General features: G+C 42.2%; 1 long non-coding RNA gene across 1 annotated transcript; it reads left to right on the forward strand.

The window, feature by feature from the left end:
• Positions 1 to 5,367: 5,367 nt before the first annotated feature.
• Positions 5,368 to 22,199, forward strand: LOC114016094 (uncharacterized). Its single transcript, XR_003560375.2, has 3 exons — positions 5,368 to 9,785; positions 12,480 to 12,683; positions 21,874 to 22,199. It is a non-coding gene; the product is annotated as an uncharacterized LOC114016094 (long non-coding RNA).
• The last annotated feature ends 1,464 nt before the right edge of the window (positions 22,200 to 23,663 follow it).

A 23,663-nucleotide genomic window follows, 5' to 3' on the forward strand; every position in this document is an offset into this window, starting at 1 on the left:
TTATTAGCTGAATGTGCTTTATTTTGTGCTGAACTTTAAAAACTACAGATGGGTTATTTAATATATATATATAATATATAAAATATATATACAAGATAATTTGGGATCCTAAGAACTGGTGGCATGTATACAGCTCCAAATACAGCTGATGTGTTTCTTTGGTAAATACAGTTTTATATTTGTGAGCAACAGAAGCCATACTGTAGTGATTTTTGTGCGGTTTTGGAGTCTCCAGGGTGAAAAGGGGTCAACTGAGAAGAGATTAGAGCAGATGCCTGTAGCAGTCAGACATGCTACTACCAGTTGATAGTACAATAACCAGTAACCAATTAAAGTTTCTGTATGATCCATTTTGTTGGAAGGAAATGTGAGTTACTGAATGCAATATTTTGTCTTTGTGGTGGCTCCTCTACAGCCGATGTTTTTGTAAGTGAATAGATTGGCTTCTGCAAACCAGCTTCCAGCAAGGAGGTTTTTGGTGCAGACTGTACGAGAGCACTGGTACAGGAGCACTGCTCCGTGCGAGGTTTGGTTATAAAGCTTATGATCCATGTGCGGTCATTCTAGCATTTGGAGATACTAATGCTTTAAACATATTTGCATAACTATTTTGATAAAAATTCTAACTTTTAATTCCATTTAGATGAAATGCCTCTCGCTGAGTAAATGAGAAGGCAGCCTCCTCATTTTACGTGTCATAATCTTTTGCAGAGAGTGTTTGGGTTTTTGCAAACCTAAAGTTTTTTGGTAAGTCTTTCTAGGCTGAGGGAGGTTGTGATGGAATTCCTTTATGTTTTAGGGTAAAAAAAAAAAGGTGTGGGAGAAGTGTAGTCCTGGTGAAAGAACAGTACTGGCACAACGACATCTATAAATTGGCCTTGAATGATTTAGGTATGCAATTATCGTTAGGGCAGCTCCTTTTAGCGCAGCTGTCTGGTGGGAGATGTAAGAAGAAAATACAAACTATCAAACAATAAGAAAATATCCAACTGGCATTTGTGCATTTAAGTGAGAGCTTATTGAATTTCTGGAAAGACTTTATATTGCTCAGAACATCAGAGGTTTCAACCCACTGGCTTTGGAGGTTTGTTCTAGTACTGTAGCTATGCCTGACCAGAATGAAATGCACAGGTGGGAAGGAGATAGATCACTGAATCATAAGATGATGGAAATTACAGGAGGGAAAAAACCCTTTCATGTCATTTAGTGCATTCCCTTGACAGCACAGAACATGAATTCGGTCTCACTGTTAGAGCTTTTTCTAATATTCAGGATAAATTACCCTCATCCTTGCTGCATACCATTCCTCACATTTATAATCATTGCACTACGCTAGGCAGGTTTTTTTCTATTTATGTTGTCTGCCTTCAATGACTCTCGCACTTTGTCACCCCCTTATTTGTCACATACCCAAGTTGTGCACAGTTAGGTCTTTCAGCCTCTCATAACAAACCCCCTCTGTCTCATTAAGGAGAATCGCCACAGTGGTGATACTGAAACGGAATGACCTGCCAGGCAGGGATTGTTAATAAGCTGGGATCTCTGTGCTGCAGGTGGTGCAACTACCTTGATAAAAAAACAAAAAAACAAACAAACAAACAAAAAAAAACCAAAAAAAAAACACTACCTTGTCCTGATTTGAAATTTCAAAATTGACATAACATTTATTTTTTTTTTCCTTCTCAATTCTGTTTTTGGCAGGTATGAGTTATTTTCTTCGCTGTTTTACTTTCCTTGTACGAATGATCAGCTAGCTCTTCTTAGGAGGGAGGCTGCAACATTAGGGTTTTTTTCTCAAATGATCAAATGATCCTTCCCCTCAGAATGTGACATTATTGCAGTGAACAGTTCTGATTGCCGGAGCACATGCAGGTTCCATCCTTAGGATGTGAGAATTGGTTTTTCATCTTGCTTATTATAACTTTGGGGGCCAGATCCCTGTGCGATGGAACTCCCCGGCCGCGGCGGTGCTGTGGGGGTGTCCGTGCCTGCCAGGGGTCTGCTCCCTGGGAAGGGTCCGCTGAGGATCTGGATGCTGCTGAAAGACACTTTCTCAGAATGTCTAAGTCAGTCGCTGTCAAACAGCTGAAAATCAAATGCTGTGTTTTTTAAAACAGATTTAGCAATGCAGTTTTCAGAGCAATAGCTGAGCTTTCCCTTTTTGAGCACACCATAAAGAGATTCGTTCCGTCTCAGCCTGCTCCTTTTCCCCAGTTTTCCCCTCTAAGAAGTTTTTAATTTGTCAAATAGTTTGATGTTATGGAAATTACTTGAACATCACCTTTTAGTCAGACATTCTCTGAGGAGCATGACTTATAATACAATTTAGTCAGAAACGAGTTTATGTCTTTGTAACAAACTGCAAATTACCGGGCTTGTGAAACACAACTTCTCATAAAAGCCACTTACAACCTCGCAGATTCAAGTCCTCGAGCGACAAACGGGCTTTAAACTTCCTCATTTGTCTTTCTGTATGGACTACAGAGCAAAAATTAAGAACCCATTTGGGTTTTAACTAGGAAAAACAACATGGGAATTTCTCAGGTAGTTACACGCTTTGGTCCTGTCATCATCATGCTGTAGCGCAACTGTGGGTTTGTGGAAGAATAATTAGTGTATATTGTAAACATCGGATACTAGTTCTGCTTCACTGCGTGAAGAATAGCCTAGTTGCATGGGCAAAATTGGAACCATTTAGGAGAAATCGCTTCAGAGCTGTATTTAGAAAGGAATGGCAGCGGTCTGGAAGTAGCAGTTCAGTCGTTCGCTCTTTCTATACGGACCCCAGCTATGTAAGTGATCTACGCCACACAGCAGTGCAGTGTGTTCCACCGCAGCGGATTCTTGTCTTGGTCCGTTCTGAAACAGAGGATCTCCTACAGCGCTGAGCCCCTAAGGGTTGATGCTGCTGAGTACCTCGCAGGATTAAGGAGCCCCTAAGGGCTCATGCCGTTGAGTACCTCACAGGATTAAATGTACGTTATCCAGCATGTTGTCAGGTCTGTGTCCTTGCTCTCCACAGAGCCACCTAACGTGTGCCGAGAGCCCTGGCCGGCCCCCAGGAGCTCACTTAAGCACGTGAGCAGTCTTGAACTGAAGCATGAGCTCTGGGCATCTGCAGGATCCAACGGCCTGGGACTTATCCAAACTCAATGCAGTTCATCATAACGTGGGGAGCTTCTTTAATGGTCTTGGTATCCTTCTCCAGGTGAAGTTCAATATTTTTAATTATGTGCCTAGTTCTGTATGAATCAATTTCTTGAATTTTTTTTTTTTTCCGTAGTTGCATATAGTTCTTCATTAAATGCTTTTCTTTTAAGTGCAAGTAGAGTTGTTAATATACTAGTGCTGGTGTGGAGAGAGGGAGAGGGTGTGAACAGGGTGTGATTTAGAGTTATGTGTTTCAGACTTGCCCAAGGAGTTTATGCTCTTGCTTTCCACTCTCCACTCATCTTAATTGTTATGCTAAATTTTTTTAAATTAATTCTCTCTACTAATTTACTGTGATTTATTCTGATGGCTCTCATTTTGTATTGTACCAATATTTCTTGTACCTGTATGCATATTACCTGTCAGAGTGAATTATTGCATCAGTTAAATGGTGGCTGTGATTTCAAAAAACAAATCAGCATGCAAAAAGCAAAGATTTTATTTGGAAAATAAGTTTGGTGAAATTTCAGGTAATTGAAGATGGAATTGAAAGAAAAAATATTTGTGTGTGTTTGCCACTAATGAATATTAAGATTTTAAGTGAATATATCAAGGATGTCATCTGCCCGTTTTCTGAGAAATGGAATAGTTCATTAATTAAAATCTTTGCTGCCTCTTCTGGATGGCATCTTGCAGAAACGATCTGGGGAAGGTGCATGGCAAACCCCATCTGAAGGAGCCTGCATGTCGATGACGTGCCTGCGTTTGGTTACTCCTGTCTGGCAGCTGGATGTTGTGTGTTCAGGGATGCTACAGATCATGGACCCCGTCTCATCCCTGCAGAACAGACCGTTTATATGATCTGCAGCAGTTACTGCCTCAGACTTATTAAAAGTCCTTTACAATATACCAAGTGAATATTGATTAGGAAATTGCTGCTTCTTTTCTGTCCACAACAGACCACGGTATCTCAGTCTCAGCCACTGGTGTCTCGCACCAGCCCCCGTACAATGCCATGGGAGATTTTTCCCATGTCCCTTCCCAGCCAGTGTTCCTGGCTGCAGAGCTCATGTATCATATTTCCAGGCCTTCGCAGACCTTTGCAAAACATAGGTCTGCCAATGCTGATGGTTCAGCCTTTCTCTGATAATTCGGATTTCTTTCTGTGTGCAAAAGCAAGAAATTTTAGACATAATGGCTTTGCTTCCTCTTGTTCGCCTGATTATAAACCAAATACGTTTCAGTGCAGACACATCAAATGAGAAAGGCACAAACTGTGGAAAAGAAAATGAGCGTGATTTATTAGCTGAGACATTGCACTGAGATCGGGAATGGGGCCGATGGTAAACCCTGCCTTTATCTTCTGTGACCTTGGATAAATCACCTGTTAGCTCTTCCCCCCCACCTTCGATCACGCAGCACCTAAGCCTGTCTAGACAAAGACCGTGTCCCAAGGTTAAATGGCTGGAAGGGCTCGCTGGGGTCACCGGGATGATCCCCCTGCTCCCGCAGGTGCCTCTGCATGAGGTGTTTTGTTTCGGGTGTCCCCGCTGCCCCCACGTAGCCATGTGTATCGCGGGTCACAAACCTCTCGGCAGCTCCAAACGACCAACGTAACGTCTTCAGTAAAGGGATGCGCAAGGCGCCGCGGTAGGAGCAGGGGATCACTGGAACGTGTGGTGCATCGTGCCATGAGTAATAGGACAACAGGGCCCTGGCTATTGATACAAAACAAATAATAATGGGAAACGGTGGTTGACAACTCTTTATAAAAGCAAACCAAAATGTGTTTAGTGGCAAATGAGGAAAACAATAAGCAAGGCAGACCTTCTGCAGTGCAAGCTATCAATTTCTGAATCCTGTTCTGAAGCAAATACTGGAGATAATTGGTGATTTCTCTATTATGTTCACAGGTGTTGAGGATCTGGGGCATTCAGCATCAGCTGTGCATCCAGAAGATTGCCGGCTTGTTCCTAGAGATCTGAAATCCCATTCTTCTCTCTATTTCAGTGAAGCTCGTAGATGGCCATTTAGCTGTTACTGGAAACAGAGCAGGAAATGAGCAGAAGGGTCGGAGGCAGTGGGTAAGCTGTTAGCTGTGTCCTGTGCAATTCAGTCTTGAAACAGGTAAAGGAAAAAGGCAAACCGACCTTTCTGCATTTTCCGGGGCTGGGGGGGGGGGAGGGGGGGGGCGCGGAAATAAGCTTCTAAGTGTGTCCTTGGAAGAGATTTCCAAGGAAAATGGAAGAGAAAGTTCAGAGGGATGAAAAGAAACACGACCCTTTACTTTGGATAGGAAATTATCTCATACTGATGTAGCCCAATTGTGATGTTTTGTGACACTCCCTGGAGAGAAATATGGCTACTCTGCTTCTCCTGAATTTTAGTGGAACTAGTGCACACTAGCTGAAGTCCTCCAGCCTTTCAGATTCGAAAGGGGTTTAGGGTTTGGTAAAGGTTCGGTGTTTCAAAGAGACACAAAATCTTCATGTGTCTTCAGTGAAACAACCGTAATAGAAATAAAACTCCTCATCTGAGGTGTTCTAGGGTTATCTCTGAGATAGCTAGCCTTGGTGTGGCTGCCAATTGCAAACGAACTTGGTTATAAAATTCCTCTTCATCGCCACCTTTCCCTATCCCCGAGGTTAATTCTGAAATATGCATGAAACGTAATTAGTGCAGATCCGTTTCTGCCGGCACGTTTTACACAAGTGGCTCGCGGTGGCAGACCTGGATGTATTCATACTAAAATGATTCAGTTAAATGTAATACCACTTGGTATGCAGCATGAGTGTTGTTTGTCTTCACAGTACTTTAATGATGCACTGCAGTCTTTGGTATCGAGGCACTACCTGCATCTCAATGAAGAGCCACAGTTGCTATACAGGGGAACGCCTCTGATAACGTCTTCTTGAGCTCAGCCCGAACAGCATCCTTTATCTACTGCTTGAGATGCAAACCTTAGAGCATATTGTGTTCTGATACGGGGTATTGTGAAATTTTTTTCCTCACTTTGTTTGGTGCAAATGAATGTTTATAGCATGGCAGCAGTACCACGATCTGATTACAAAAGAAAAAAAAAAACAAAACCCCACAAACCCCAAAGAAAAACAGCCAGTGATCTAGTTTACTGTCAAAGCCATCTATATGTGCCCACCTATCTGAAAGCGCAATTCAGAATCCTTTCCCTACGGACAGAGTGTTTTCAGGTTAAAGGAACAAACATATGCCTCTAAAGCTTTAAGAGAAGTTAAGATTATTTGGAACTCTGTTTTCGAGAAGTTACTTGACTGTTTCATTAATGGGGACACTAATGCAATCTCTTCGTAGGTGCCTGCATGGTTAGCAATTATCCATGTACAATTTTTTATTTTTTTTTTTTGGTTACCTGTAACTCTGTGCTAAAACAGCTTTAGAATTGTTGGAGCTTATGCTGGTAAATTGTCTGCCGAGTTGTCTTTCTCAAATAGTTTCTGGTGCACCTGAAATCTATCATCTTCAAGTGTAGCTTGTATTTGGATCAGGCTCCGAAGGCATGATCAGTATTTGATTTGTTTTTTTCCTGTCTCAGGAAGCTGAATCAAAATGCCAGTTGCCCACACGTAAGCAGAAAATTGTCTCGAGCTCAGTGTAGATGCATCACGCTGTAGCAGAAACACAGTGGTGCAGGCTTGGAGCCAGAAGAGGTAACGACAACCTTCTGCCAGACCTTATAGCCACACGTGTACGCACTAAGTCAGTGTTTGAGCAGGTCAGGAGGAGACACAGGACTTGGTCTTGACATTGGGGGCAACGGGCTACTGAAGGGGAGGATTTTCATCCCTTTTCGGCTGTGGCAGGTAACCCTAACTCCATGCGATGGCTGAAGGAGTTACTGAAAAATCTGAGTCTTCAGCACTGGTGTCCTAGCTGGTTTTCAACTATGGCTGTTGGATTTTGCCAGGGCAAGTCCTCTTCCATTTATAACTGACTAAGAGTCCTTCCTTTGCTGCCCTAATGCCACAAAATACGTGCATGCATTTATCTTCGCAGTAGCAGATGTTCCCTGGGCAATGGACCAACTCCTGTATGTTTTCTGTTTGAGACTTCAAAGAGATTTGGACTATTAAGTATAAAATTAATTTTGTTATTAATAAAGTGTTACTTAGCAAGAGGAACACTGTTTTCAAGGTACATATGTTTTCAGTTTAGCTGTTGAAATTGAAGGCTCTGTGAGCCACAGAATCGGAATCAAAAGGAGAGGATGACTAAACCCCATAAGACAGCAGCAGCACTTGGATGCTTTTATTTTAGGGACAAACCCAGTTTTTTGGTAGTGGTATTCAAGAGTTAGATCAATGCTGGAATTTGGATGATCAATTTGTGCTGATGTAACACCGAAAAGTTAAATACCTGAAGCACAGACAGTAATCTGGGATACAAAGCGCTGCCGAGGAGGCGATGCCAGTGCGGCAGCACTGGGCCACCCTTGACTTGGAGACCTGTGTCAGTGCTGGGCTGAGCGGACGGATCCTTATCTCAATCTTTTTGGAATATATGCTTCTTTGGGCTTCATACTGCGTATTTAGCATGTGTAAAACAGGAGTACTGAAGAAGTTGATACCCGTGGACGGGAGAAAGGGTACTTTTTCCGTCAGGATTCCAAAATATCACTGTATACCGAACTCATGGAAAAAAATCATGCCCTGGCCAAATGGGAACAGCTACTCCTCAGATAGTCTGGGATTTCTGTTAAGAGTGATAATTAAGCCTACATTTAAAATTTGGAAAATTCCCTGTTTGAAGTTGGGGGAAAATGGTGGTTATTGGTGGTTAGAAATGTTTTGCTTGCTGTGGACCATCCGTCAGTCTCGCTCTGATTCCTGCATACAGCACTTCACAGAACTACTGGCTCAGAGGAACAAAATAAGAAGTTGCTGCACGGTGATTTGGGAGTGCATGCTAATACTACAGCTAATTCTGGCTGCAGTGAGCGTCATGGATTTAACATGAAGCGTTGCATTTTTAGTGCATTTTTCTGATTTAAACATTTCTTCAAGAAAGCTTGTAATGAAAGTAATACTCATGTGAAGGAGAACAGAATAATCTCAGAAAAGCTTAAAATACAAGTCTGGTAGTCTGTTTAGATGAATCAGCCTCTTCCATAGAACAAATCTGTCTCACGGCTATAAATGGATGTGATCTAGATCACAGATTTATTTCCCTTAGATATTTAGAGTAGTTAGTGTCTAGATTTAAACCTAACTTCTTGCGCTGTGGCTTGTGCTTTTTATTACTAAAGCTAGTTTTGCTTTTTAGTATCTGGAGCCATGCCTGGGTGTGAAGTTGATAAGTACATCTAGGGCAGGTACCTGTGAAAATCGTGTTTTCTGGGCTGTAAATGTGCATCTTCACTTATGCTTGTGTATGAGCCTTTGACATCTCCTGTGCTGTGTTTTATTTTCCCCCTCTGCTGTTAAGTCTTCCGCTCATTCAATTTTAGATGCCGATTTTCTTGAGCTGAGCAGCACCTGCCTTCCAGTAAGTATGTCTATTGAGTCTGGCTTGTTCAATATCACCCACTGATAGATACAGAATTGTTTTATATAATAATCCACTTTTTATCGTACTGGAACAGTGCCACCATGTGCAGAGGGTCAGCCGAAGCTGGGCCATGTGCTCGGTTTCCACCGGCATGTACAGCAAAAGCTGAATGATGCAGTTAGGATATCCTCTGCCCGCTTTAAAAGGCGAGATTTAACTATGCAACTATACACTGAAAATTGTTTGCAATTACTAGTAAATGTATTAATAAAAATAGCTATCTGAAATTGCTTAAAGGGGGGGAAAAAACCCCTTTTATAACCTCTCATCCAGAAAACTAGTCTTTGCAAAAGCTGGGATGCAAGACATAGAATTTGATGTTAAATTTAATGCTTTCACCATCCCGAGTGATCATACCCTGAACTGCTCCCACAGTGGCCCGGGGTAAGCTCGAATAGGTAAGTGTACATGGAAATAACCGGTTTGCCAGCTTCACTGTGAAATGCTTGTTTGTCAAGGAACCCTTGAATTTTACTGCTTTGGTAATCAAATCTTGCAAGATCAATCATGAAACTTCAATTTCTAGAAGTTGTCTGGAGCTGTAACCATAACTGTCCCACCCTGAACCAATTTCCCCACCTTTCTGAATTTCTCTCATTTTGGGGTACAAGCGCGTTGCTGGGTCTGGTGTGCCTTTTGTCTGACAATCGTGACATAGTAACAGAGCTTATGCGTCTTCATGTCACTTCTCATAATATATTTTTTTCTTTATCACTCGATAGGAACTTCTCCCTCATGCTCCTTGTTTAAATTACCCTGGATGAGTTGATCATGAGCCTCTGCCTGCTGGATGCTGGCCACGGAGGAGAAGCGGGGTCTCGGGAGGCAGCCCTGTGCCATTAAAAGTTGTTCTAACATATTAAAAACTTCTAGTAATGGAGTCTTCATTAATTCCTCAAATAATTCATTCTAGACTTATGTTGTCCTGGGAGGGAAAAAAGAAAAAAAAAAAAAAAAAAAAATTTTAAAAAGCAGTTCGAGGTCCCCAATGCTTGCCTCTCCTCCCGTGGTCACGGACAGCGATTCCCTTCTCACAGTGCACCAGCCTCCAGGTAACTGGGATCGTTACCATGTCTTTCCTCCGTTCCCTCTGTGCTAAAATAATCGCATACCTATGCCTTGTTGCTCTCCTTGATCCAGATCTTCCCCGTGGACCTCTCTCCAGCACTGGACCTGATTGCAGGGGAAGCCTTACCAGTTCTAACGCTTCACAAGTGCTGCAGATATGTAAATATATCCTTAACTTCTGGGTTTTGTAAAAGAGTAACAGCTGAAATTATCATGGTTTCTGACTCTGTCCCCACTGGCAGGTTGTACCTCCCAGATCCGTGTCACTCGATCCTTTCCATCAGCCAGCTGGTGGGTGGGGTGGTGGAAGGGAGCAGGACCCCTGCCCACTGCCGGCACAGCCACGCAGCCCACCCGCCCGCTCCACCTGCTTTGCTTCTCTCTTACAATAGTTTCATCTTGACAACTAATTAGGAGAATGCCTGCCTAAAATTAAGATGTATGAAATGAACTGCTTCTTTCTGTTATGCTGCAGTGAAGGGAGATGAGATGTGCTTTGTCCTTGACGAGTGAGTGATGCTGCTGCTCACCTCGTGGTACCCTTTGCTGCTTACCACTAATGTGATTATATTATTCCTGACTTTTTTTTTTTTTCTTTTTTTTTGGGGGATGGAAGTAATGCTGTCATGTTTTTCTTTTCTCATATTTTTTCTGCCCCTTCTAGCAGACAGGGAGAACAACTGCCTTTTTCGGTTTCCTGCTATCGTGCTTTTTTCCATGATTCCTCAATGAGAAGATTTCGAGGTTCACTGCTCACACTTTGAAAACATCCGTCTTGTCCGATTATGATCTGACCTATTTCGAAGAGAGCTCTTACCCTTCTGTCATTGGTGTTAACTACCTGCTTGACACCTTTAATAAGACTAATTAAGTAATGCATTGGGCACCTTGGCCTTCTTGGCATTGCTGATACCTTACTCTCTCTAATGAACCAACACTTTCCCCTGGTTTTCCTCTTATTCCTCTTTATGACTCTGGCAAGTGGCTTTTCACTGTAGTGTGTGCCTTGGGAATCTTTTTAAATTATTTTTTAATATTTTATTTTGGTTTTGTCCTTTCATGTTTGTGTGATCATACTTGTCAGTCATCTTGATTCTGTTAGTTGCTTAGAAAGCATTACATATATGTATATATCTCTCTATGTACATATAAAACCTGAGATTAGTGATCTGCTGTGAGTCATGATAGCTCCCATGATCTGTTTTTTTTCTTTAATGTTTCCAGCATGTTTTTGAGAAAGTGCATGATTTTTTAATATACATTATAATCTCTTTTTTCCTCCTCCTTTCCTTTCTGAGCAATCTGTACCGTACCCTCTCAGTATCCTTCAATACTCAGCAGCGAGCTTAGAATGCACAAGAAAATGCCAACATTTGCGTTAAAAGGAAAATGGTTATAATCAGAATTTAGTTTTTGCTCTGCTTGAGAAGTTTTTAAGGGCAGAAGCAGTCTTTGTAATTTGGTAGGTATGAATTATATTGGCTTCTCAAATAAACGTAAAGGGCAGCTTCGCCCTGCCTCACTTCAATGGGATTTTTTTACAAGTATACAAGAAAGTATTTTTGATAATTTTGAGCAGTTGCTAGACCAGTATGATGTTTATGCCCTAAGTATTCAGATCAAACATTTTATGCTGTAGAGTTACTGCGGTTAAGTTGCATGCGCTGGCTGCAAAACCCAGGATATTTTCTTAGGTTTGGGTTGTGTTTCTTCACAATGCACTTTTTAAAGTTGTCTTTTAAAATGTCAGAACTAGTGAGAAACTTTGAGGAAAGAATTTGGAAGGTGTTATGCATTTGCTTCCAGGAAAAATTCCCGAGTTGTTTTTGCAGTGGACAGTACAGTGTGGCTGTTTTACTGGTGAGATGAAAATAACAATGAGCGAGTACGAAGCATCTTCACACAAACAGTGGCTCAGGCATGAGGTGACGTGTAGAGGATTCACTACGATGCCTCCTAAGTATCAAGTGCCTGACAGTCCTAAAAATAGGATTCTAACTGTGATAGTACAATTAAAAATGACCCTTTCTGATGGCACTGCAAGGTGATTTCTTGACTTTGGATTGAAGTAAGGCGAGGTGTGACTCTGACCTAAGTTTACAGCAAATGACAGCAGAGTTACCTTTGAGCGAGTTCACGCCCACTGACCAAAACAGAAAAGAAACAATCACAGTGGATTTTAAATGAAATTTCTCCTAACTTGTAAATCTGAGCTTCCTGATGAATGCTAACGTACAGCTGCTGTCTTCACAGTCTCCTTGAATTTCACTTCCCAGGGGTTGGTGATTTATTACTGAGGGTGTCAGTTCTTCGAAAGAAATAAGGCCAATCCGCCTCACCACCGAACAGCCTCTGTCAGACGTGCCTCCCGAGCTGGAAGTGGCACGTGGCCGTATGCGCGGTGCTGCCCCGCTTCCCCCGGCTGATGACTCCCAGGGAGCGAGTCTGTGTCTTCCTGGGAGCTTTAATAGTGTGGGAGCAGAAATCTTTTTAAATAATTGAAAAAGGGGGGAGGGGGGGGGGGGGAGGGGTAGAAAGTAAGAATCGGTGTCAACTGCTCTGTGATTTGCATTTCAGATTCTAGTGTGTTCTAAGTTCAGAGCACATATGTATGAGATTATTTTAATGATGTATATAGCAAGACTTTGTATTTCATCACGGTTTCTGCTTTCCCCTAGGTAATTAGCTCAAACACAGCATCTACTGTTGTCTTCTTGCTGACTGACAGTGGGCAGAAAATCAAACCATTTACTGGTTGTCATGGGGATGCTGAGTTCTAGCACTGTGGCGCTGGATGCAAGGGAGATGAGGCTGTTCACCGGGAACACAAGTGGAACCGTAAAGGTGTAGGAAAGCTCATTCCTCTCCTTTAGCCTTTCAAGGTATTGGCTTGTCTCACACTTTTACCCATACTGATATAAAATGTCAAAACAACAGCTTATTGTTTTCCGCCGCCTTGCTAAGAAAGATGTTGAAGCCATAATGCTGTTGGGAAAATGGAATTTGATTTCATCACTCACCTAAAACCCTAGATATATACACGGACCATGTCGTATAATCCTTGCTTCAAGGACTGTGCAACATATGGTAGAAACCCAGCTTTTCTGACTCGATTATTTCCAGTTGGCTAAATGAGAGAGGCTGTATCAGAATCATAACGAGGATCTGACCTCAGTGGGTTTTGCTGCCCTTTAGCGCAGCTTTCTAGCAGCATCTCTAACGTACCATGCCTAGTGTCATATCAGACGCTTGAAAACCAAAGCAGGACGTTTAGTTGGAGTACTCCTCAGTCAGAGAGACGTGTCATCAACTGGTTAATACATTTGTCATCTCCAGATTGAGATTTTGAAATGGGAGCTATGTTGCTTACGATCATAACCTGCTAGTTTCTACACTGGCAGTGTGCACTTAAATGGTGGTGGGTTAAAAGGTGATAACGATTAAACAGGTTTGTAAAGCTCTCAAACATCTGGTCACATTGGAAACCACTGCATGAACTAAGGAGGCTTCGGTCTTGGACCTTAGCATATACGTTACAGGTGAAAAAACCAGCTTCACAACAAACTGGCTAGTGTGTAGCGCTGTATTAACCTGAACGCACATTAAACCCTCCCCAACTTCCTGACCAAACTGATCACTTCAGAGGGGGCCAGCTCTGACACATGCCATTTCATTTGCTAGCTCTGTACTGAACCCCATCCTATACATCAGGGAGATGTTAGCAGAAAATCCATACGCAGAGAATTCATGGTGCTGCAGAGCGAAGGGTGGTGGCGGAGCGAGCACTAGCTTAATAGAAGCAACGCACCGACTGAGCAACTGAGCTGCCCGAGGAATCCGCCGCCTGGTTCCCAGCGCGGTGCTTGCTCGCTACACCGTGCTGTTGCTCAGCTTTCCCGGTGATGCTTCAGAAAGTCATTACATTTGGTTCCAAACACATCATGTAGCTTGTTTATCCTGGGGGTTGGATGAAAGGACTGACTTCAGTCACGAACTCGCTGAGAGTTGGACGTACGCTGTGTAGCGGCAGGAAATACAGCGGTCTAAATCCAATGTACCAGCTCAAAGTATATCTGGCATCTGGTGGTACCTCGCAGGCAGAAACTGCTTAATATAATGGCAAACTCTTTTAAATGTTATGTTCTGGCTGCCTTGATCTCAGTCTTGCACGAGCTTGATCTTTCTTACCCTTCTCCTTTCCCCATTATCTGGAACGCTGATGCTGAGATTAATGTGAATTATACTCTTGGCTTTGTCTAATAAGAAGTGCTCTCGAGGAAGGTTACTTCAGAGAAGTGGGAAGCCCTACTAAACAGTAGTAATAATATGCATTTCCTGGAAAAGAGGCTTCTCTTAATGCTACATTAGGACTTGACTAAGTACAAAAGTTCTGTCTTAGAACATTAGGTCTCTTAGGTCTTCAATTTACTATACCTGTCTTCCATTTCGACTTTTTCAAAAGTAGCATTACAAACCCATAGCCCTACTTGAAATCGTTATAAAAAGAAAAAAGCAGGTACAATGGCGGTCTTCTCAAAGAATAAGCTAGGGGAAGTCCAAATTTTAAGAAGAGTCAGAGATTTAAGTCTCTGTCCTTAAGCTGGGGTCAGGTGCTCCCAGCGGGGATGCTATAGCAAGGGGATTCCTTATTTCAGTTTTCATGTCTTGTAAATAAAACGTGAAGGTGAAGCCTCCCTGAATCCAACTTACATAAAACAAATGTATGCAACACCTTTGAAATAAATTCCTGCCGTGATGTATGCATAGTTGGAATAACCGCGGGTGAAGTGCATTCCAGGTTTAATGGCAAATACATCTTACCTGAAATTACTGTCAATATACATTCTTGCTGCAGGAATTATATTGCATTTAAAATGACATGTATCACCAATATTTCCCAAACTGCATCTTCTGAAAAGTTATTTTAATCTGTAGAAGCCAGACTGTAAATGAATGAATATCAACCCAGGAAAAGCACATATTGGTGTGTGGCAAGTGGCTTTTGCGCAGGCGCTTAAGGCTCTGATTAGAGCGATGGAGTTTGTTTTATTTTCTATGGTGTCTTTTCAATGAGTTGTTGTTTCTTTCAATTGTAGATACAGCTTTGATTGTTTTAAATAAAGACGAGTTTTATCTGGCATGGTGAGCAGAAAGGCACTGTGAATCTGTAGACGATAAAACACAGCTGTACTATGCAAAATGTTGCAGGCAGAGTAAATCCTGTTTGTACTCTGTGCGTTAGACAGGACTAGAGGCCTCTGTTTTGGTGACAGTCTCATTTTCTTCCTCCCAGGCTATCGAGACTATTATTTCTCAGCTGGGATCACTTGACTGACTGGTCTTTTTTTTCTCCCTAAAAGCAAATGGGAAAATTAAAAACAATATTATTGTTACTGATTATTTCCACCACCACTTTCTATCTGGCAAAGTCTTATTAAATTACTATAGGTACAGGCAGCTATTGTTTTTCTCCGATTGTAATTTTGGCATGTCCACCCGTATCCTGCATAATCTTGCTATTATAATTCCTTGGGGAGATACAAATTTTTCTATCTGCTTTAGTTTGTCTCTTTCCAATCAATAAAGAGAAACAGAAAGAAATTTATCAGTGAAATGCTCTATTTAAATTTCCTTGGCTTTCACACAATTCTGTGTAAGCACAGTAATCCCTGGAAAAGCATCAACACCGCTTCTTCAGGTGGTAGGTCTGTACCCGTGCTGTAGAGCCGAGTGTCATTTGAGGTTAGGTTGTCTCTGTACTTTGTTGGTAACAGATGCTATGAGATACTCATACAATTATGTATCTATTGGAGTCACTGTAGTGGCGATGTTGGCGATATCACTGATACGTCTGCTGATGAGAACACATCCTCTGCAAGGCTGGTGCTGCACAAGCTGGGTGCAGCGTTCAGTGCCGGCAGAGAAATCCTATTTGTGGTGGTTGCCGTTTTTGTGGCGGTTGCCGTTTTATCCTTTGATTTGCCAGCAGACAGCATTTTTATGGCAGCTCAGTTCAAAATTCAGTTCAAACTATTAGAAATAATAATCATGTTTAAGACAATACTGATAAAACACTTCTCCATAGTAGTAAGGTGTGACTGGATTAATTTGTTTGTGACTGGTTTATTTGTGTATCTTTTATGAGGGTAATTACAGCCTTCTACCTGAATAACGTAAAGCAATTTTCTGTTCAAGCTGGAGAAGGGAAGGGGGGGTTGATACCAGTATCATACTCTCCGTGCTGCATTTTACTGCCATGTACTCCTGTCACAGATAGCAGAATGTTTATTGCCTAATAGATCGGCCGGGAACGTGCCCTCGTTACTGCACAAGGCTGGCTCTGTCCCCACGCTGGCTGGTGGCCAAGCTGTATTACTTTCCCAATGTGACCAAATCAGATCATAGGAACAGGGAATGGTTTGGGTTGGAAGGGACCTTTTAAAGGCCATCTAGTCCAACCCCCCTGCCATGAGCAGGGACATCGTCAACTAGATGGGGTTGCTCAGAGCCCCGTCCAACCTAGCCTTAAATGTTCCCAGGGACAGGGCATCTACCATCTCTCTGGGCAACCTGGGCCAGTGCCTCACCAGCCTCATTGTAAATTTCATCCTTACATCTAGTCTAAATCTACCCTCTTTTAGTTTAAAACCATTGCCCCTTGTCCTGTTGTAACGTGCCCTTGTAAAAAGTTTGTCTCCATCTTTCTTACAGGTCCCTGTAGGTACTGGAAGGTGCTGTAAGGTCTCCCTAGAGCCTTCCCCTCTGCAGGCTGAGCAACCCCAGCTCTCCCAGCCTGCCCGCACAGCAGAGGGGCTCCAGCCCTCGAGCATCTTCCTGGGCTCCTCTGGACTTGCTCCAGCAGCTCCGTGTCCTTACGCTGGGGGCACAGAGCTGGACGCAGGGCTGCAGGGCGTCTCTTGAGAGCAGAGCAGAGGAGGACAATCCCCTCCCTCGACCTGCTGGCCACACTGCTGGGGATGCAGCCCAGAGCACGGTTGGCTTTCTGGGCTGCAAGCGCACAGAGCTGGCTCATGTCCAGTTTTTCATCCACCAGTACCCCCGAGTCCTCCTTGGCAGAGCTGCTCCCCATCCCTTCATCCCCCAGCCTGTGTCGATACCGGATCATTTTGAGAGTCAAAGACAAACGCATGTTTATATTGGGAAAAAAACTCTGGACAAGTTTTTTTCAAATACAAGCTTTTTTTCTCCCAGAGGTGTGTAGGGATGTGTGTGATTTACAGTGGAGGGACTGAAAGGACACTTGGGTGCATATCATCGTACAGGCATCAAAACAACCTTTTTCTGTCTGGCACATCATGCATGAAAGTACAATGTGCACACAAAAAGAATTTAACAATATTTCAAATGTAATGCTATATGTAATCTTTATTCCTCATTGATTTCACTTTGAATTGGTATGCTTTTAGCTGTTTAAATAACTCACTGGCTTAGATGGCGTGTGTTCCTTTGGAGCTTGTTGTAGCAGAGATAGCAGGTAAAGCATTTCAGCCTTTAATTTAGATGCTTTTTGATAGTGAAGATTGCAAGTCCAATTTTTGCTAATAGAATTGGCAATTACACAGGCACTGAAAGAAGACACGAGCCAAAGCTCGTGCCTCGACTTCAAGGAAGCAGGACTGAAAGCCCTTGAGAATGTACCTTATTACCAGCCTAATAGGGGCAGTGAGAAACGCTTCGCTCCCGCCCGCTTCTCCCATCCTCTCGTCTCAGAGACCGAAGGAATCAATCTGGGCGGGAAAGTAGTTCAGAGTCTACAGGCAGGCAGGCTGAGCGCTGCTGCGATGGTCCCAAATGTAAAGCTCGTAGTGCAGAGCTCCGTGTTGGCACCACAGCTCTGCGTTACCCCGAGGTGACACGCGCTGTGTTGGTGCTCAGAGAAGAACCTGACACGAAGCCCCGTCCCTTCCAGGGACAGCTGTTAAGTGGTGGGGGTGGGGGAGGCATTAGCGATACACAGAACAGCAAAGGCCTTCAGACCTTCTTGCTTCCTTAGAAGACCTTGACCAGTATTTTAATAGCCTGATCTTTATCAAAAGCACGTTTTTAGTGACCAGTGTTACACCCATACAGGAACACAAGGAATTCTGTTAACTTTTTAAGGTGAACTTCCATACAGCACGTGTCTATATTAGGTTTGGTAAGAATTATTACTTTTTTCTGTAAGTTTGGCTCAAGATTGGTGGATTCATTTAAACTTGGTGCTGGAAAAGTTATTTGGAAAAGCAGTATGGAAAATGCCTACCTTAAACTCCGCTCTAGTCCTCCAACGCCTCTGCAGTCCACATTAGGTGAAAAAACAACTTCTCCAGGTGATTTTGTTGAGAACTGGAGGTGACGTATTGTATTTTCCTGGGCGTATAATAACCTGGGAGCTACTAAATTACTGATAATTGGAGGGGGGGGGGGGAGGAATTATTTACAAGTTTGTCCTCAGAATGACAAAAAAGCAGCCTCAAGGTGCTGCTCGCTGTTCACCTCCACACTTCCAATATATTCTCAAGGCTATTGCTTCTGTCTACTGTCACAGACCTACATCAGCATTTTCATATCGTTACCTTCAACGAGGAGCATTCCCTTAATTTCTGCCTTGTTTAGTTCTAGACTATAAATAACACTAACCGCTCACGAAACCGAGTCTTGCAGAGCCCTACCCTGGAGGCTACTCAAAACCTGAACATTTCATTGGTTTGACAGTCTTTACAGACTAACGTCTTATATATAATAATCATCATGCCAGTTGGAAATCCATAATTATGGCCCACTCTAAACGGTAGCACAGTAGACGAGAAATAATGTCAAGTACTCCGCTGAAGGAAGTGTGCTGAGAGTGTTTGTCAAGCCATTTTCTCTATGTGATTCTTATTCTGGCTCCCTCTCCCCAACTCACCAGTCAGTATGATGGGAAAATAAATACAGGTATTTATGCCCATTTCTGGGAATGCTGTTGTCTCGGCACAGACAGTACCCAGGAGGGCTGTAAGAAATAAATTGGTGATCTATTGCGTGTATATGTCAGCTAGGATGCGTATCTGTTTGACTGCTTCGGAAAAGCTAAATATTTTAGATGAGGAAGGCTTATGATGCTGTGAATGTCACTGATATGTCAAAGGAACAATAAGCTTATTGAGCTTTTAGGGGTCGATTCTTCAGCCTCCTGCTGTTGCCAGTACCCTGAGTAACCTGGTGTAGAGCTATTGCCAATGCTGCTGGGGAGCTGGCTGTTGGAGCCCCGGGGCTCCCTGGAAAATGTGCCTGCTGCTGCTGCTGCTCCTGCAATCCCAAAGACCCTCTCCAGGAGTCACGAACCCAATCTTTAGGTGGTGTAAATCGGCCTTGCTCCTTCTAGATCAGCAGAGTCAGAGAATCGATGTTAGCTGAGGATCTGGCCCAGTAATTAGGCAACCTTTTTTCTGTTCAGACAGCTGCTTGTGTGTAGACAACTCATTGATGTAGTGGCTGGGATGTGCAAATGAGGTAGAGCCTGTGTTTTGTGCTCATTAAAGAAGGCACTAGAAATCTCATATGGCCACCATCTGCCGCGTTGTTTGTTGAGTTTGATCGTTAGTCAATGAATGGTTCTACTGAAATTCAGTGATTAATCTCCGGGATGTGATTCTCTTTATCACGATGAAGGATGGCAGAATTTAGCTCATTATAATAAAATTGTATGAATGTGCAAATTCTCTTCAAAAGACATTGGGATTCATAAAGCAGTTAAGTGCAAAAACTGGGAAAGTTAGCTGTGAGGTTTTGTAATGCCTATTTACAAACACAAGCTCCTTGATAAAAGCTGGGAATAGCTCCTGTAGATACGCAGCGACTAAACCAGCAATGTGGTTGTGCTTGAAGGACTTCAAGAAAGCGTACAATGTCTGCAGGCGACTTTAATGACCGACACCAATTTCAGCAAGCTATCGTGAGGCTTTTCATTCTAGACAGTAGAAGGAATATTTCATTGACAGGTGTTTCAAAGTATTTTCTGTACACTGGCTTCGCTCAATTTCTCTATAATGAATAAAGTGAAATTTAGGGAAAAGGCAGGTTATTAATGGCCCTGATTTATTAAGCATGTAACAATCTTTAATTTTCTCATCCTAAAAAACCCAACAGTTCAATTAGAGACCTTGGACTTTTTAATTGCATGTTGGAATAGTTTTTCAAGCAACAAAGCATTAAGTCTTGTTATGGATCCATTTCGGGGTTTATGTGAAATGATTTGACCATAACTGATACTGACAGGGAATTTAAATAGTCTCTGCTGGTACCTTCAGCTGTTTTCTGTCTTCAGAATGTAAAATGTATTCTCTGTAGTTTCTACTGGGCATTCTTTGAATCTGCATCACATGTCTACAAACCAAATTGAAAAGCTGTGGGTTTATTTACGATGTTCTAAGAAATCTGTTCGTAGGGCTATTGATTTCGGTTTTTCCCCTTCCTCTTGATTTCCCCTTCATCTATATTCAGTTTCAACAGTTACTTTCAATCTATATTGACTATATATAAATATATATAATATATTTTATATATATGAAACTAGAAAGAAAACTTAATGCAGAAATTTACTTTGGATCACAGTATTCATGAATAGAAAATAAAGATTAAACTTTAGAAAGAACAATTATTTGTACTGTAACTCTGTTGCATTTTGCATTGCTCAGGGAAATGAATGCTTCTAGCAACCAGCCTGCACTATGTATTGCCTGTGGATGACATTTATTTGCAGATTTCACAGAATGGCAGAGTGGCTGGGGTGGGAAGGGACCTCCGGGGGTCACCTGGGCTCTCCTAGGGCAGGTCGCACAGAGTCCAGGTGGATCCAGCGAAGGAGACCCCACCGCCCCTCCGGGCAGCCTGCTCCAGCGCTCCGCCACCCTCAAGGCAAGGAAGCTTTTTCCCATATTCGGATGGAGCTTCTCGTGCTGCAGAAAGCTTGTCCCATTCACTATTTAAAAATAAATTTAAAACTGGAACAATGAGCTTGTGCAGGACAGAGGCTGCTGCAGTGTCAAATTTCTCCGCCTGCCCATTTGGCCGCACTTGTGTTTTAGGAGCTCGGAGCAAATGTTGTTCCCCGCGGACGTTTGCAGCGGCAGCCGGGGGAGGCAGCTGGTGGCAGGGTGCGATGCCTGTGCTGGGGCTGGATCCCTGACAGCTACTGATGAAGCGAGTCGGTACCTGCTCACAGGTCAGGCAAGGGAAAGTATGGACAACATAGGCAGAGCACAAGGAAGTCTGTCCACTTTCTGTATTTATTCTCCAATTCAATAAGACAAGTGCAAAAGAATCGGCTTTATTTGTGGCTTTATTTTTTTTTCTTTAGTGTTGTTTTTTTCCTTTTTAGCAAAGGGGAAAATGGAGCAAAGCTTCAAACTTCAGGTCTAAGCTATTGAGGGAAGTCCACGGGAGTCCGTTAACCGACTCTACTGGGTGTTCCAGGCAGCTCAAGAAAAACTATTTCCCATTCCCACCCACTGCAAAATGGGATTAGCAGGAGACTTTTCCTATCAATCCTCCCGGGCCAGGATTACAAGCAGTAAGCAGTGGTCCTCAGGAAGCTTTCAGACTCCTCCTGTCTGTGTTCAGATACCCGGGTGTTTTCTTTTTTTTAACGAGGACTGCTGCCTGGGTCCCCGTGAGAAGGCATCCAGCCCACTCCTCTTCAGCTATACTGGCTCTTTCTGTGGAAAGCTTGAATATTTTAGGAACAACTTTTCCCTCTTTAGGCAGTCCTTGGGAAGAAATAAGAAATATAAATAAAAAGTAGCTATGGTACAGTAGTTATTCTGACTTTTAAAAACAACACTTCCAAGAACAGCTATGGTGGAAATAGATATTACAGCTCTACATATGTCTCAGGGGAGATGTGTGCTTGCTTTCTTTGTCTTTTTTTTTTTCTTTTGGGAAAAGGATGACAATGGGTATATTTATATATAGGAAAGTCTACCTATTTTATCTGAAGACTGCAAGAAATTATTCAAGCTTCAAGCAACTCTTTGTTCCATACTTTTAGGAAGAAAATCAGCAAATTGAAAACTTTTTTGCCTTTCTCAGGAAGAATATTGCAAAAAACAAACACAAGAAAAAAGGCTGATGAGGATGAAGACGCAAAGAAAAGCAGCTCCTTTTCTTGAAGAGGAATCTCCTAGTTTTGGTATGGAGGGTACACAGTAATTTTGCTTGTAAGTAATTTATAAAAGGTGGGGGTTTATGCACTGGTATTCTTTGATCTATTATGTCAAAATTGGATAAAAAGCCAATTCAGACCCAATTTTTTGCAGAATGATAGAAGACTTCAAGGTTTTATGTTAAAATACTGAAGTTGTCTCTGATGTGAACCATTTATCTCTTAACGTAACAGAAATTATATTTCAAGTAAATTCCTGCGCTTCCTCGAGTTTTTCATGCTTTGCTTTGCCCATCCTCCTGTCAGGAACATGCACTCATGTGATGTGCAAAGAGCAAATGGAATTTCCCGGCATCGCCTAGATGTGCTGAGCGCATCTTGTCTACGTGCTGGGAAGTGCCTCCTTCAAATGGAAAGGGGGTGGTACAGTATGATGCTAATATAGTGTACATAGCTTTATTATTACATTTATGGACTCTGTTTTCTCAGAGATGATGTGAGATTTGTTAGATGATATTACAAAAGATAACATTTAGTCCTGCTGACAATATGATGTATTAATCTTTGTCTCTTTGGTGTGCTTCTAAGCATTCAATTCTTCGGTAACCATCTGTAGCATGTACTATACAAAATACAGGCAAAGTAAAAAGCAATTGTACTAAAATACTTCCTTACATTAAATTTTCTGAACATAAAATCTTGAAAAACTTAGAGCATGAAAATACTTTTCAGATAATAGTTGCAGATTTAATCTTAGCAATACCATCCAAATCAGCAAAATGAATTAAAATCAAAGGTAATTTTGTTATATGTTATATGTGCGGTCACTTCTATACAGGATAAAGTATTTATTAAAGACCGAAAAGCAGATAAAAAGACCGAATGAAAAACATTTTTAATATATTTTAAATCAAGAATATAATATCAGAGCATTCCTTCTAGATTTTTTTCTATAAGGCATATAGAAATCGGACCTGAACAGGTCCTAACACCAAAGTTTTTATTATTCTGATAGGAAAACAGCAAACTGCTAAATGAATGCTGTTTTTTGAGGTCTGCATCTTTCCGAGGCATTGCCATTTTTCACCTCTTCCCAGCCCTGGTAACTAACACCTTCCAGCCCCAGGAGTGCCTGGCAGACGGCTTTAGGGAGGCAATGACAGAGATTTTTTTTCTCCACGTTTTAGAAGTGCCTAAGGATATATAGATCAAGTTGTTCCACTTCTGGTACATTTTTACAAGCACATGAAAAAGAAACTGGCTTTTGGGTGTTCTTGTAAATATTTTACTAAAAAGTGGCCTCATGAGGGATTCTGTCTTTTGTTAGAGCCAGATTTCTCAGAAATAGTGCTTTTAGTAAAAACTGCTCTGGGATCGCATCAACATGTCCTAGTTTCCAATTCTGCAGCAATGTGAGGCATTTCTTGGGAGTGTGTTCTTTTTTGGAGACATTTATGGTAATGTATAAACCTTTGGACCAGTTGCTAATTTTTACATAATTAAAATTTAATTTTAAAAAGATGATTAGGAGCCTTATTATGTAAGTTGAATTTCTGGCTCACTTGCTAAACATCTAGCTTGTGTTTGTACGACTGGGTCAGTTCACACAGGATTTGCAAAAGGCTGTTTACCTGATCTGAAGCCCTCCAAAATCATGGAGAAACTTTGTCTTGGACTGAAATGGCTTTTTATCTGACCAGAAATTGCTACAACTAGT

The sequence above is a fragment of the Falco cherrug genome, chromosome 11, assembly GCF_023634085.1.
Source record: "Falco cherrug isolate bFalChe1 chromosome 11, bFalChe1.pri, whole genome shotgun sequence".
In the NCBI taxonomy this organism is placed as follows: Eukaryota; Metazoa; Chordata; class Aves; order Falconiformes; family Falconidae; genus Falco; species Falco cherrug.